The 15,281-nt window shown below is 33.6% G+C and overlaps 1 protein-coding gene across 1 annotated transcript in view; it reads left to right on the top strand.

Moving 5' to 3' along the window:
• ADGRL2 (adhesion G protein-coupled receptor L2) overlaps positions 1-15,281 on the top strand; it is a 286,203-nt gene that overhangs the window by 57,089 nt on the left and 213,833 nt on the right. The window contains exon 2 of the mRNA XM_080801458.1: positions 3,690-3,731. The gene's annotated coding sequence lies outside the window, so the exon portion shown is untranslated. The remainder of the gene's footprint in view (positions 1-3,689; positions 3,732-15,281) is intronic.

Genomic DNA, 15,281 nt, shown 5'->3' with positions numbered 1-15,281 from the left:
TTTTTTATGTTTGGTTAAGTTTTGATTGAATACTATATTTAATGGTCTACAGTACCTAAAATACAATCTAGAAATTCCTATTAAAATGTCAGACTAGGGGGCACCTGGCTGGCCCAGTGGGTTAAGCCGCTGCCTTCAGCTCAGGTCATGATCTCAGGGTTCTGGGATCGAGCCCCACATCGGGCTGTCTGCTCAGCAGGAAGCCTGCTTCCCCCTCTCTCTCTGCCTGCCTATCTGCCTACTTATGATCTCTCTCTCTGTCAAATAAATAAATAAAATCTTAAAAAAAAAAAAGTCAGACTAGTAGACCCAGCTATAGAAAGCATCTTTTTGGTTGCTTCTGTTAATGAAAATTTTACTAGACACTACTGAGAGGTGATTGAAAAATCATGCTGAAATATTACTGTTATCTACTAGTGTAAAATTTCTCACCAGAGAACTATGAGAACTTTGGGATTAAATGTTTGCTATCTAAATACAAATTTTAGCAGCCCCTAAAATTGTTAGGAACACCTTAGAACACTTTGCTTCTTAATTACAGTTTCCCCAAAAATTTATTATACAGTATCAAATTAAAATATAGTTACTATTTGAGAAATTTCAAGCATTTATGAAAATATAATGAGCTAACCCTTTAAATCAGACTTGAAGATAGTTTGAATATTCCTTATATGCCTACAAAAGTTGCTCTAGTCTTTTGCAAAACGCTAACATGATTATATTTGTCCAACAATGTAGGTGGTTAATATTCACCCAAGTGACATCAACAATTTAATGCATCATGCTTTTTCTTCTCATTAAAATTGCTATTACTGAAGCTCGACTAAATTTTCTTCATGCTTGGCCCTCTGGATAAGTCTGATACCCTACAGTTTTCCTCCTATACCATCACGTTTTGCTTTGTCTTCAGTTATTTTTCTTCTTTCTCTTACCTGCTTTCAAGAAAAAGAAAGAGGTTCTTTGATGTGCCAATTCCAAGTATATTCAGATAAAATGCAAATAAATCAATAGGCTTCTTCAGGAAAGTTTACATTTGAATGTGAGAGGCTGTTTCCCTTACTCCTTGGCTCTCCCACTGAGGTTAGATGACCCATTGTAGCGACTTGCTGGAGTGAGTTTCGAATTGGTAAAAAAACTCCTAATAAAGGAATGGTGGCAGAAAGAGAGAAAAAAAAATCAATGAAATAGGAAAGTCCAAATGTATATTCTTATCAAGTCTTATACTTGTCCAACAGTTACAAGCCTCTCTGAAAATATTTATATGTGTGGGTGGAGGCAAGTTGCCCATTAAATTGTAGGAAGTGTTATCAGATTCATCAGGACTTGGTTGTAAATTTGACTACACAGTTTTGGCTCATAGAGAAATAAGGAGGAAATATCTGATTAAAGTGTGCGTTGCTGCTGAGGCAACTGAATGTTGCCATAGCAATTGAGATGAAATGTGCAATAAGTGAGATAATTAAATCTAACCCCTTTAGTAGTTTTGACAGTCAATGCACTGCCAATAGGAAAAGTTATCTACAGTATTAAGATAAAACACATTCCTCATGGAAAGTCTCCTTACTAGTATTTTGTTGTTCCCTTTCTAAATACATTGCTTTAGGTGTCTAATTTGAATGTTCTCTTTTAATAATCAAATACAGTTTTGACCTTGGTCTACAGCTGCCTAGAATTTCTGCTAGTTTATTGTATCATGGGAGCAGACATCTATAAAAAATATCCACTTTTTTTCCCCTCAAGTTCTTTAAAAAAGTATACTAAAGCCAAAGCTGTCATATTTGAGCTTAGAATTCAATAATATCTAGAACGTGCTGCCCTCTTCAGGAGCTGGTGCTTAAAAATACTTTTTTTTTTTTTAGCAGTTTAGAAATTATAAATATGAATTATAATATCAAATATTGTATTGATAATTATTTGGGAATAAGCATGACATCAGTAAAATATTTCTAAGTTAAATAATTTTTTCCATTAAAATATTTCAAGAAAAATCAATAAATACAAATTTTGAAATAAATATTAATATTTACAATTAAGTACAAAAATAGTTCTCTTAAAAGAAACTACACTCATTGGCAGAATTCCTGAATCACTACAGAATTTCAGAGTTCTATATTTTCTACCCAAATATTTCTTTAAGAATACAAATGTCTAAAAAAGATATCTTCGATGTCAAAATCTAAGTAGGACACACTTCAAATCTTAATTTTATTCTTTAGGAAAAAGCAAATTTTGTGAACACCAATATTTGTCATTTAAGGGCACCTGGCTGGCTCAGTCATTAGTGCATGCAACTCCTGATCTCAGAGTCATAAGTTCAAGCCCTACGTTGGGCATAGAGCTTACTTAAAAATATGTATTTGCCATTTGAAATTTTAGCTAGTTTTCATTTGTAGAAACATTATCTTTTTTGGAAATAATGATTCAGATTACATTAACACATGGTAAATTTTTATTCAAATTTACTTCATTCAAAAATAATCCTGAAAGGTCTGAAATATCATTATTCAAAAATTCAAGTAAAACCCCTTTTCTGAGTATGTTATGTATTAAAATTTCCTTAGCCATCATCTAGTTTTGATAGAGGGGTTAAGGGAGATGAACTCATTGTGTTTTTCTCTAAGTTAAGTTTATGATATTTAAAAAATAATTAAGTAAAGGAATGGAAAATGACCAATATGTAGTAACATTATCAGGATATGAGAAAAGCATTTTTTCTCACATCTGGACATGTTTCTTTATATTAGAACTATTGACATTAAGAAAGTTTTTTTTTTTTTTTTTTACTAATTATTAAATGTGAAAATGTTGATTAAAAATCTTTAAAGAACACAATAGGGGCACCTGGGTGGCTCAGCGGGTTAAGCCTCTGCCTTCGGCTCGGGTCATGGTCCCAGGGTCCTGGGATCGAGCCCCGTAACGGGCTCTCTGCTCATCGAGGAGCCTGCTTCCTCCTCTCTCTCTGCCTGCCTCTCTGCCTGCTTGTGATCTCTGCCTGTCAAATAAATAAATAAAGTCTTTAAGAGAAAAAAAAAATAAGGAACACAATAAATTCAAGAGTAAATAGCTTTTTAAAATATGATTTTGCTCTAATTTTTATGTGATGCAATTTAAAACCTTATTTTTAATCAATAGAAAACAATACAAATATATAAATAATGCTTTATTATCATTTATTTAGTATGAAAAAGTAGAAGTTTGGACTCTTAAATTTGTTTCTCAGTTTCTACATCAGATTTCCAGTTCAGGATTCCAAACAGGAAACTAATTTACATTTTTTTTATAAATAGTCATTAATGTTGATTTCAAGAAAGTAGAATGACCCTCAGTTTTCCCTTAAAGAGTTTTAACCATAGCTGTCCCATCTGTATCATTGAAAGATTCAACTGAGCGAAAGGGGAGAAGAATAAACAGTTAATTGGCAATATTTTCTTAATCCTATAATATTTGTTTGGGGAAAATAAAATGTTTTATTTCTGACCTTGAAATTACTTATCACAACAACTGCTTAGTCTTAAAGTAGCTCTGTCCAAAGGCGTGCAATACATGTTCAATAATTCTTAGAACACTGATTCATGCTTTCTGCAATAGATTTACTTCATTTTTGTTTTGCTGCTGATGCATTACATTTGGCAGTTAGAACCCCTGTGGATGGAGGTATAATAAATAACAATATTTTCTTTGCTTTCCAGGGTATTTATGGCATAATGATAAATTTCATCTTTCCCAGAATGGTAAGTAAAGAGCTCTTTCTATATATGATAGTACTCAACACAAACAAGAAAAAGTGAACTGTTATAATAAAAGTGGAGTGGCACTTGCTAAATATATTGAATGATCTGATAATTATAAGATAGCTTATACTCTTGAAATAAATGGATGCTGCATTCAAATTCTATAAGCATTCCAAAATTCTCACCATATATGCTACAGGCTCTTTGAAGGGAATATAAGGTTTCTGTTTTCTTTGTTGTACGGAATTTGAACACAGTGGAGTCAACATTTTGTTTTCTGGGGGTAATTTATTTTAAAATATACACAGATACAGAAATAAATGTGGTTTATATTCTATGAACATAAAGAAAAAGCATATCTGTGATACATATTGAGAGTGGGTGAATAAGAGTCCTTTGGAATTTTTACTGTTACATAAAAACTGATTGTAATTTATGTTTGACCAGGGCTTTGCAGCATCTGTGAATTTAAAAGTGTTTGTTTTTTAAGAGTATATATCATAACTTCTCCTAGGCAAGCTAGCTACTGTATGATTTTGTTTAAACACGTAGTTTTCTTGCCTTTACATTTTTATGATGCAAAAAGGTAATATTCAGTTTTAGTCTTAATCATAACCTCTTTACAATTCAAATAACAATAAAAATTAATTTTATTGAATGGGAAATGTCAATGTAAAGTGATATTTCTCAGGAAGTTATTACTGTCTCCTATGAAGTTTTTTTTTCCCCCAGTGGTCTTGGATAGTCCCTATAAAAAGTAGGAATTTCCCACGGTAGAAAAAATCTCTTTGAAATAAACCAATTATCAAAAGTGCTATTAAGTGAAAAAGTAAGGCACATAATACATATATTATATGTTGTGTACACGTGTGCATGTGTATCCAATGGAGAGAGAATTGAAAGCATACTGGTGGTAAGCTTAGAAAAAGTTTCACAAAAGGTGCACAAAACAGTGGGAATATGGGTGGTTTAATAGTCTTCACTCCATCTTCATTCCATATAATAAATATGTATTATGGGGTGCCTGGGTGGCTCAGTTGCTTAAACATCTGCTTTCGGCTCAGGTCATGATCCCAGGGTCCTGGGATCAAGTCCTGTGTTGGGCTCCTAGCACAGTAGAGAACCTGTTTCTCCCTCTTTCTCTGCCCCCCTCCACGCCCCTTACTTGTGTTCTTGCTTGCTCACTCACTCTCACTCTATCTCAAATAAATAAATAAAATCTTTTAAAAATATATGTATTATTTTTGTAATCAGAATTAAAGTATTATTTCAATAGTTAAAACAGTATATTTATTATTAATGAAATATGGATACATATAATAGAGGAAATACCACTTGTGCCAATTGCATAATCAAAATGATCTTATACAATTTTAAAAAAGCAAAAAACAAAAACAAAAAAACCCTTTCACCTAATCACAGAAGGAACCAAAAACAGAAATTGAAGATTACTTGGATTTAAAAAAAAAAAAAAAAAGGGTGCCTGGGTGGCTCAGTGGGTTAAAGCCTCTGGCTTCAGCTCAGGTCATGATCCCAGGGTCCTGGTATTGAGACCTGCATCGGGCTCTCTGCTCAGCAGGGAGCCTGCTTTCTCCTCTCTCTCTGCCTGCCTCTCCGTCTACTTGTGATCTCTATCAAATAAATAAAATCTTAAAAAAAATAAAAATAAATGTGCCTAAAAATTTAACCTGAAAATTTTCACTGTGCTTTAAATAACACTGTAAATAATGTGAAGGAAAAATCTAGCATCAGTCTTTTCTAAAGAACAGGAAGCCAAATTCATACCTATCTGTATATGGAAATACATATTTCTCTTTTTTTAAAGATTTTATTTTTTTATTTGACAGAGAGAGAGACAGTGAGAGAGGGAACACAAGCAGGGGGGACTGGGAGAGGAAGAAGCAGTATTCCCACCCAGCAGGAAGCCCGAAGTGGGGCTTGATCCCAGGACTCTGGAATCATGACCTGAGCCAAAGGCAGACACTTAACAACTGAGCCTCCCAGGCGCCCCTGGAAATGTATATTTTGAATAGGTTTATTCTGCCAAGATGCTAGTTTGATGTATTGGGCAATCAAAATTTTAATTCATAATTCTCTTTTTGCATCTACTCTATCTTTAGTACAACTGACATATCATGACATTTTAGGGAAAAATAAATAAATTTTCCTCCATAACCTAGATCGGTTCAATGTAACAAATTATTGGATAACTAGGGCGCCTGGGTGGCTCAGTGGGTTAAAGCCTCTGCCTTCGGCTCAGATCATGATCCCAGGGTCCTGGAATTAAGCCCATCGGGCTCTCTGCTCAGTGGGGAGCCTGCTTCCCCCTCTAACTCTCTGCCTGCCTCTCTGCTACTTGTGATCTCTGTCAAATAAATAAATAAAATCTTTAAAAAAATATATTGGATAACTAAAACAGCTCCTCATTTCAATTATTTCTTTCTGATTTGTAACTATGCAAATTTAAGCAAGCCACTCGTTTTCTGAATTATTACACAAACTGAATTGAAATGTAAATATATATTTTGTTTGACATGTATCTATTCAAACTAACTTTAAAATAAAATAAATCTTCGGGGCACCTGGGTGGCTCAGCGGGTTAAGACTCTGCCTTCAGCTCAGGTAATGATCTCAGGGTCCTGGGATCAAGCCCCACATCGGGCTCTCTGCTCAGCAGGGAGCCTGCTTCCCCCTCTCTGCCTACTTGTGATCTCTCTCTGTCAAATAAATAAATAAAATCTTAAAAAATAAAATAAAATAAATCTTCAGCATTAACAAGTTTTTCTAGTAGATTAGAGATAAATGCCAACTATTTAAATAAAGCAAATTTCACAGTGTAATTAATCTGTACTTCAACAAAATAGATCTTTCCTCTCATTCCCAATTCTGACTTAATGAACAAAGATTGAATGCATATTTCTGTGAATAGTCACAGCATCTAGTCTTCAATGAATAATAAAATATATTTTATTTCTGAGAACATTAATAAAAATTTGTTACTTATTTCATTAATGACAAAAATTTCATATTGCAGTTAACTATAGCCAATAGTCATTTTGCCATTTATCTTTTAAAATTCCACAACAGTTTCTAATACATCAAATGTCAATTTTTAGGTCAGATGTAGCAATAGTAAAGAATTGTTAATTGGCCAACAGGTTGATTGGTTTTAAGATATTGAAAAAAGCAAAGATTAAAAACAGTTCTCTCCGTTTCCTTCAATTAAAATTGCATGCAATTATTCTTGTAGATTATAGATCTCTTTTGGGATTTCTGGTTTCATATAACTTTTTGGTTCATTTCACAGGAATAATATTCATCTTAATTAGCAAAAAACAGTTGATGAGTTTTTATAAGAGGGAGTTCACTCCATGCACTGATTACTGCCACTAGATTATTCTGTTTAATAATAATAATAATAATAATAAAGCTCTGCTTTTAGAGCAGTTAAATATGTTATCTGTTAATAGCCATTTTCTTTGAAGACAGGATGTCTTTTTTGATAGGTGATTAATCCATTTTGTTTTAAACTCAGGACATTCCTAAGCAATATCCTAAATTGGCTTAAGAATGATTTATTACCGTATCTGTTAAAACATACAAAAAAAAATTTTAAATAAATAAACATTTCTCATGTGTTATTGCAATACTTTTCAAAATTTATAAGGTGAAAATACTTGCTTCCTTTTAAAAAATTTTAAATATTTAGTAGCCAAAAAATTTTTTTCCAGTACATATATAAGAAATATATCATGAATACCTGTGTCACCTGTGACCTTTCAAGCTCTCTTTGTGCCTTTCTATAATTCCTTAACTTTCTTCTTCAATTAGAACTAAAAGTTATCCTAAATTTTCTGTATCCCTTATTTTTCTTGTAATTTTATTTCATGTGTTTGCACCCTTAAACATATTATTGTTTGGTTGACATATTTACAATGATATGTAAATGAAAATATATATGTATCTGTCTGTGACTTTTCCATTCAACATTAAGTTCTCCAGTTTCAAACATTTGCAGCACATAACTGTAGTTCATTAGTTCACACTGTTGTATAGTATTCCCTTGTGTGACATAATTTATTTGGCTTTAACATTGATAGATATTTGGGTTGCTTCCAGTTTTTTGGTTTTGTTTTTTACTCTTTACATAGTGCTGCTATGAACATTTTTGAACATGTATAAAGGGATATGTACAAAGATTTCTCTAGGGCAAGCTGTTCTTAACCTGGAGTGATTTTGCCTTCATGTAATATCTGGCACTATGTGGAAATTTTTGGTTGTCATAACTTGACAGTCAGGATTCTACTGGTTTCTTGTAGATAAAGGCCAGGGATGCTTTAAACACCCTGTAAGACATAAAACAGTCCCACACAAAGAATTTTCTGGACTAAAATGCCAATAGTGTGAAGTTGTGAAACTCTGCTCTAGAATACACACTTGAAAAAGAAATAGCTGAGCCACTGAGTATGAAGATTTCAAATTTATTAGAGAATTCCTAACTTGCTCAATGTATCAATTTTACATTCCTGCCAATAGTGTAAAGATAAATGTCCCAATGGTTTCAACCAATTTTTAAAAATTGAATTGTAGGGGCACCTGGCTGGCTCAGTCGGTGGCACATGTGACTCTTGATTTTGGGGTTGTTAAGTTCAAGCCCCACCTTGGGTAGAGATTATACTAAAAATAAAATCTTTTAAAATTTTTTTAAAAAATTTAATTGTAGGGACGCCTGGGTGGCTCAGCTGTTAGGTGTCTGCCTTAGGCTCAGGTCATGATCCCAGAGTCCTGGGATCAAGACTTGCATCAGGCTCCCTGCTCAGCGGGAAGCCTGCATCACCCTCTCCTTCTGCCCCTGCTTGTGTTCCCTCTCTCTCTGTGTCTCTCTTTGTCAAATAAGTAAATAAAATATTTTTTTTAAAAATTGAATTGTAGGCAATATCTTTACTAATTCATTGTTCTTTATTTGTGTAATAAATATCTTTTTCTAGTTGTGGATTACCTTTCCCCCCCCCTTTTTTTTAAAGAGCATATCTGAAAAAAAAAAGTATATTTCACCAAATATTGATTCAAAAAGAGCAGCAACAAACCGGAAGTGGTTGGGTGATCCCCATCTTTTCACTTTATTAAGTTCCCCTTTTATAAACAGAACTCTGAATCTTAAAGCAGTTAAATTTAACAAAGTTTTCTTTTTTGCTTGTATCTTACATTTCCTACATAAGAAATTTTTCCCTTGATCGTTTAAGTATTTTAACATTTTATTTTTATATTTAAGCCTTTAATCCTTCTGAAACTTTTGTGTATGGTATGAAGTAGAAATATTTTTTTTTAAATAGAAATTATAGTCTTTATACCATGTACTGAAGAGTTTATATTTTCCCTAATGATCTTCAAAGCCAGCTTTTTCTTATATTTTATCTAGTTTTTAGCTTTCTGTTTTACTCATTTGTCTATCTCTTCACCAATATTATACTGCTAACTTAAAAATCTGGTAAGTTCCTCTCTTTGTTCTTCCTCAAGAGTATCTTGGCTCCTAGTCCCTTTTCTTTTCTGTGCAACTCTTAGATTATACATATATTATATTTATATAATATATATAATATAATGTTTCAAAAAGGTTTTATTTTTACCGTAAGTTTGTTAGATATAGCTCTAAATGTTATTTTATAATTTATTTTAATTACTTACTTTTAATGATTTTTTAAAAGATTTTATCTATTTTGAGCGAGAGAGCAGGAGTGGTGGGGAGAGGCAGAAGGAGAAGCAGACTCCCCACTGAGTGGGGAGCCCAAAGTGGGGGTCAATCCCAGGAGCGCAGGACCCTAGGGCCCCCGAATCACGACCTGAGCCAAAAGCAAATGCTTAACTGACTGAGCCATCCAGGTGCCCCAGTGATTTCTCTTTTAAAGTGGTAGTTTCTAATGTTTGCTTCTGATATATGGAAACACAATTTTTTATATTTTTATTTTATCTAGCAAATCAAGTATCTTTTTTTTTTTTTTTTTTTTTTTTATTTTTTTTTTTTAAAGATTTTATTTATTTATTTGACAGACAGAGATCACAAGTAGGCAGAGAGGCAGGCAGAGAGAGAGGAGGAAGCAGGCTCCCTGCTGAGCAGAGAGCCCGATGCGGGGCTCGATCCCAGGACCCTGAGATCATGACCTGAGCCGAAGGCAGAGGCCTTAACCCACTGAGCCACCCAGGCGCCCCGCAAATCAAGTATCTTAACTTTCTTATTAATTCTCATAATTTATCTGTATTTTCTCTTATATTTCCCATGAAAACAATGATTTCTTCTGTGAGTAATTTCAGATTTATTTCTTCTAGTTCTTATAACATTTTGTTTTTGTGTATTCCACCAAGTCAACTTCTAGCCCAGTATTACACAGAAATAGTGATAGTATGGAACTTTGTTTTTTCCTGAATTTTAAAAGAAAATGTTATGAAAATTTCACCATTAAATTGTATGGGTTTTGCAGATATCTCCTATGAAGTTAAGAAATTTTCCTTTTTTTTTTTTTTTAATCTTTGATGGGTATGAAATTTATCATGTTTTTCTACAGTAATTTAGAGGACAACACAATTTTTCTCACAAATGGTTGTTTAACACTGAAGTACTTCTTACCTTAAGGACATTTACTGAATGAGGTGAGCAAGAATTTTACTTTTCATGTTCTTGCTGGTACTAGAAAAAGTGACAAAGCCGAAGGCTTAGTGCTAGGATCCAAAATGGATATATCCTCATCATTAACCTGGTCTACAAATAAATCCATCCCATAAAGGACTGCAAGAAAAACTGTGAGTCTTAAATGTTTAACTAAAGAGAAAAAAATTCTCTGAAAATTCGTAATCATAAACCAGCCTTACTTTGTTTCTAGCAAAAATTCACATAATCTCAGTGGTCTAAATACTCAAGATAAGAATTTAAGCTGGTCCCTACTTGTGCCTTTTGAGCTCGATAAAATCAAAAGAAAATCCACTCTAGAGAGCCCATCTTTATGCCATTACTCCAAGAATTTTAACAGATAAAATTCCATTAGTATAAGCCCACAGACAGAAATCACAAACACACTATTTTTAAAAAAGGAGGGCGAGGTGGGGAACAAATGATCAAGAATCAGGTGAAAAAAGATAAAAAGCAGAATCAGACCCACAAAGATTTCAAATATCGGAATTACCATTTTCATTCTTTTCTGTCTTTTTAATTCTCATTTATTGTTGCACATAAAACTAAATTCAAAAATATTTTTCTAGCATTTAATTTCCTCATGAATAACACATAAACTTTCCTTTCTATAATGTTATAAATTAGTAATATAGTCAAGTTTAACTTGTAAGCTAAGCCTGGTTATACTGAAATGGAATTTGATTACATTTATTTACCAAGCTATAAGAATTCTGGAAAACAAAAAAGGAGTAGAAATAAGAATAGGTACTTTTCTGTTCAGCTTAAACAAACCAGTAAGATGGTAAATACTGTATTAGGATAAAAATACCAAAACATATATTGGTGGCTATTATAAAAAAATCTACTTTTCAAGCTTTTTTTTTTTTTTTTAGACAGATTCCATTTAGTTACTTAAAATAGGGATATTCTAAATTCTTAGAATATCCTTTATTTGTGTAGCATGTTATTTTCACCTAAAATCTCAAGGATTTTCAAATATTTTTACATTTGTCTTTTGAAATTTTCTACAAAGGAATTGTATTCTCACTTGACCTTGAACTCCTGATTGGTCTTATGGTGCCCACTGGCCAAAGCTGAGCCAATCATGATCTGTCCTTGTAATTTTTTTAACTGGAATCATGGAGCCGATTTGTAGGCAAAGGGAGAATACATGGGTTTATGGATCCCAAGGAAGGCTGATTTTGAGACTTAATTCCAGTTATTAAACTTTCTAGGGATCCATGAACCAGTAAATTGCTTTGCTGAAGCTTGTTTGAGTTATTTCTATAACTTGCAACGAAAATGGTCCTGATAACTACACTTATATAAAGAAAATTAAATCCTGAGATGGTTTCACTGCATGCTGATAGTCATAGAAGGCAATGGATGAATAATACTTTTAATACCTTTTCCACCACAAGGGAAGGGACTTGGAAAGAATGCTGGGTAAGTTCTTTTGAAGCCCCGCCTTGACCAGAATGTACTTCTTCCCTCTGATTTATTCTTGAGTCAGGTCAAAGTTAAAAGGATTACCTAAGATTATTCTTTATAGTAAGGTTTAGGATCCTTATTATTTTGACAATTAGAGATTTTTACATGGCCTGAAGAAGAAGGGCTGAAATTTAAGGGAAGAATGTAATATTTATTGAGCATATGACACTATATTAAAGACCTGGTTGGTCCATTTTAATTCCTTTCCTCGTTGGATGTTATGAGCTGAATTGTGCCCCCCACCATCCATGTGTTAAAATCCAAGACTCCAGAGATGTCTGGCTGACTCTGTCAGTGGAGCATGTGACTCTTGATCTTGTGGTCATGAGTTTAAGCCCCATGTTGGAAATAGTGATTACTTAAAAAAAATCCAAAAATTCCAGTACCTCAGAATATGGCTGTATTTGCAAAGACAATCTTTGAAGAGGTTATTAAGATTAAATGAGGTCACATGGATGAGCCCTAATCCAATATGATGGTATCCCTATAAAAAGAGATTAAGACACAGACACACACAGAAGAAGACCATGTGAAGACCCAGGGAGAGGACCGCCATCTACAAGCCAAGGAGAGTTCTCAGAAGAAATAACCCTGCCTGTCAAATCTACTCATAAAATGTGTTGCAGAAATGTCTGCTCTACTCTCTGTTCCCACAGTTATTGCCTTAGTTTAGGCTCTTGTTTTTCTTACTTGAAATATTCCAGCAGCCACCAGCTTCTCATTGTTCTAATTTAAACATTCATTGTCATGCTGGCAAACCCACTTAGTGAGAACAAGTTCTGCTCTGTGGTCTCTTCTTATCCCTAGGGTAAAGCCCATGGTTCCTGAACCTGGCTGTGCATCAGAATTTTGGGTGGCATTCTTTTAATTATAGATTTTCAGGCCCCAGACAATTTCTACTGATTCAAAATCTATGGGCATGTGGTCTAGAAAATGGCATTTTTAATATTTTCCCAAGTTGATCTTATGAATAACGGAATCTATTAAATTTATTTGCCTATCTTTTTATTAATGATCATATGACCGCTTCCTCCAAACTTCTGACCTCAGCCTTTTGAATATATATTTCTTACTACGCCTTCCATGATCACAGTGTTTCTTGAATACTAAATCTAGTTACACCTTTTTGAAGTAAACTGGTGATTCTTTTACATTAACAATGCAATTTCAGAAATTTTCTTGTTAAAGGTCTATACCTATTGTAGGTTACAATATGTCTGTCTCCTGAGAAGCTACAAAAAAAGTCATAAAGATACTTTAATATGTAGAATAGTAAAAATATATGAAGCCTATCTAGTTTGTTCACTGTAAAACCCTTCACCACTGCCTCCAACTATGTAAAAGGACTGGCAGAAACAATTACTTCTCTTGCAGTTAGTTATTCTTTGGCCTGGCCCTATTCATAGTGACACAAATTGTGTGGTGGGACCACACATGAATGCAGGTTTAGAGTTCACCTTCGAAAAGGAAGAAAGACCTCAAACCCTAATGTTGTCTTCTGTATTATAAACTCGATTTATGTACTTATCATTTGGCAAAAATTGACAGCTTTATGCTCTGAGAAGAAAAATCATATTACTCTTCTTACCTTAAAAAAAAAATACTTTTGGGGTGTCTGGGTGGCTTAGTGAGTTGGGCAGCTGCCTTCGGCTCAGGTCATGATCCCACATTGGGCTCCCTGCTCAGCAGACAGCCTGCTTCTCCCTCTCTCTCTGCCTCCTGCTCTGCCTACTTGTGTTCTCTCTCTACCTCTCTGTCAGATAAATAAATGAAGTCTTTTAAAAAATTGGTTTAAAAAAAAGTTTCAAGGCTGAAGCTGTGGGTTTTTGTATCTACCCATAGATAGGAAACATGACTCTTAAAAAGAAAGATAACAAATAATGGCAATACTTAAAAGTAAACTACATTACCTACACTTGAAATCAAAAGCACTTTTTCCCCCACCATAATTAGATAACAAAAGAAACACTTGCTGCATATACATGCCAAGCCATTAATTTATGTGTTTTGTGTCTATGATATCAAGCATTATATAATATAGAAATAACAGAATAGATACTGTTTCTTGATTTTGTGGAACTTTCAGTTTAGTTAATGGAAGTCCTGGCTTTGGAAAAAAAAAATAGTATGCTTACAGGAGCCTGGAACAGGGGCAGGGAAGGAGAGTGTGTATGACGTGTATCATGCCCATGTGTATCATGCCCAAATGATACTTCCTGGAGGGACCACTTACTTTGTACTCAGATGTCAACAGCCAGGAGTACTTTAAAACTTGAATAAACAAATGAGCATGCCCTCTTTCAGTACAGTCTTTGCTATCTGTGCACACTTTGTAAAAAGTCTGGTACAAAAACTAAATATTATCCATGGTCTACTTTTCCTATTCTGAATGTATACATTCATGTATTCATTACACAAATATTTTATTACAAGTACCTATAAAATAAGGCTTCTTAAGCAGACTGAAAGGCCTCGGTATGAAGCGACATATTAACAACTACCTTGTCCTTGGTTTACTTTTTCCTGGCTCATATATCTAACATGGTTGATCCTTCAAATTATAATCTTAACCACATAGAACAATAAAATTGTACTGTTTCTAGACTTGGGTTAGCATCTCCAGAAACAGAAAGATCACTATTTCTACAATCAAGATACTGCATCTCTGAAAAAGTCTGACTGTAAGTGGTTCTGTTTTTAAACTGAATCATGCCTCATTATACCTTGCAGCATCTTAATTCAGCATCTTGGGACATTCAGAATTAAGCTAATCTCACTTTCACATAATAATGCCTTTAATTCAAAAAATATTGGTGAGACTTTCATGAAATTAGGATAGGCTTAATCATGAAAATTTGGAAATTAAAAGAAGTGGATAAAAGAAGGAACTAGCCATATCCCCATTACCCAAGACATCCACATTTAAAATATCGGTGTCTCATTTCCAGGCTTTTTACTGTAAATAGTTTGGATTCTCTCTCGTTTAACATAATTTTATCACCACATATGTAAACACACACGTACAATACGTAATTGAGTTTCCATCTAGTGGGAGAAATCTACCATAGAAGATACATGGACAGGCACTGGAGAAAGACCTAGATTCAAGGTCAAGCACTATCTTGCTAGCTTTTATAACCTGTTACTTAATCTCTCTCAATCTCAATTTTCTACTCTATAACTAGAACCTACTTCTTGAGTTTGTGACTAGCATTAATTAACACAGTATTTTAACACAGTATCTAGCAAACAGTAAATGCTGAATAATGATTAGAATTATTATGTTTATATTTATACTATTCTAATAAAGCCATCAAATTTAATAACTTTCAGGCTAAAAGTTCCTTGATTCTTTTAAGCTTTTCTCATGTGAGATAGTTTTAAGTCCCCTTAAC

This window comes from Martes martes, assembly GCF_963455335.1.
Source record: "Martes martes genome assembly, chromosome: 4".
Taxonomy (NCBI): Eukaryota; Metazoa; Chordata; class Mammalia; order Carnivora; family Mustelidae; genus Martes; species Martes martes.
This window is presented reverse-complemented; position numbering and strand designations above follow the sequence as displayed.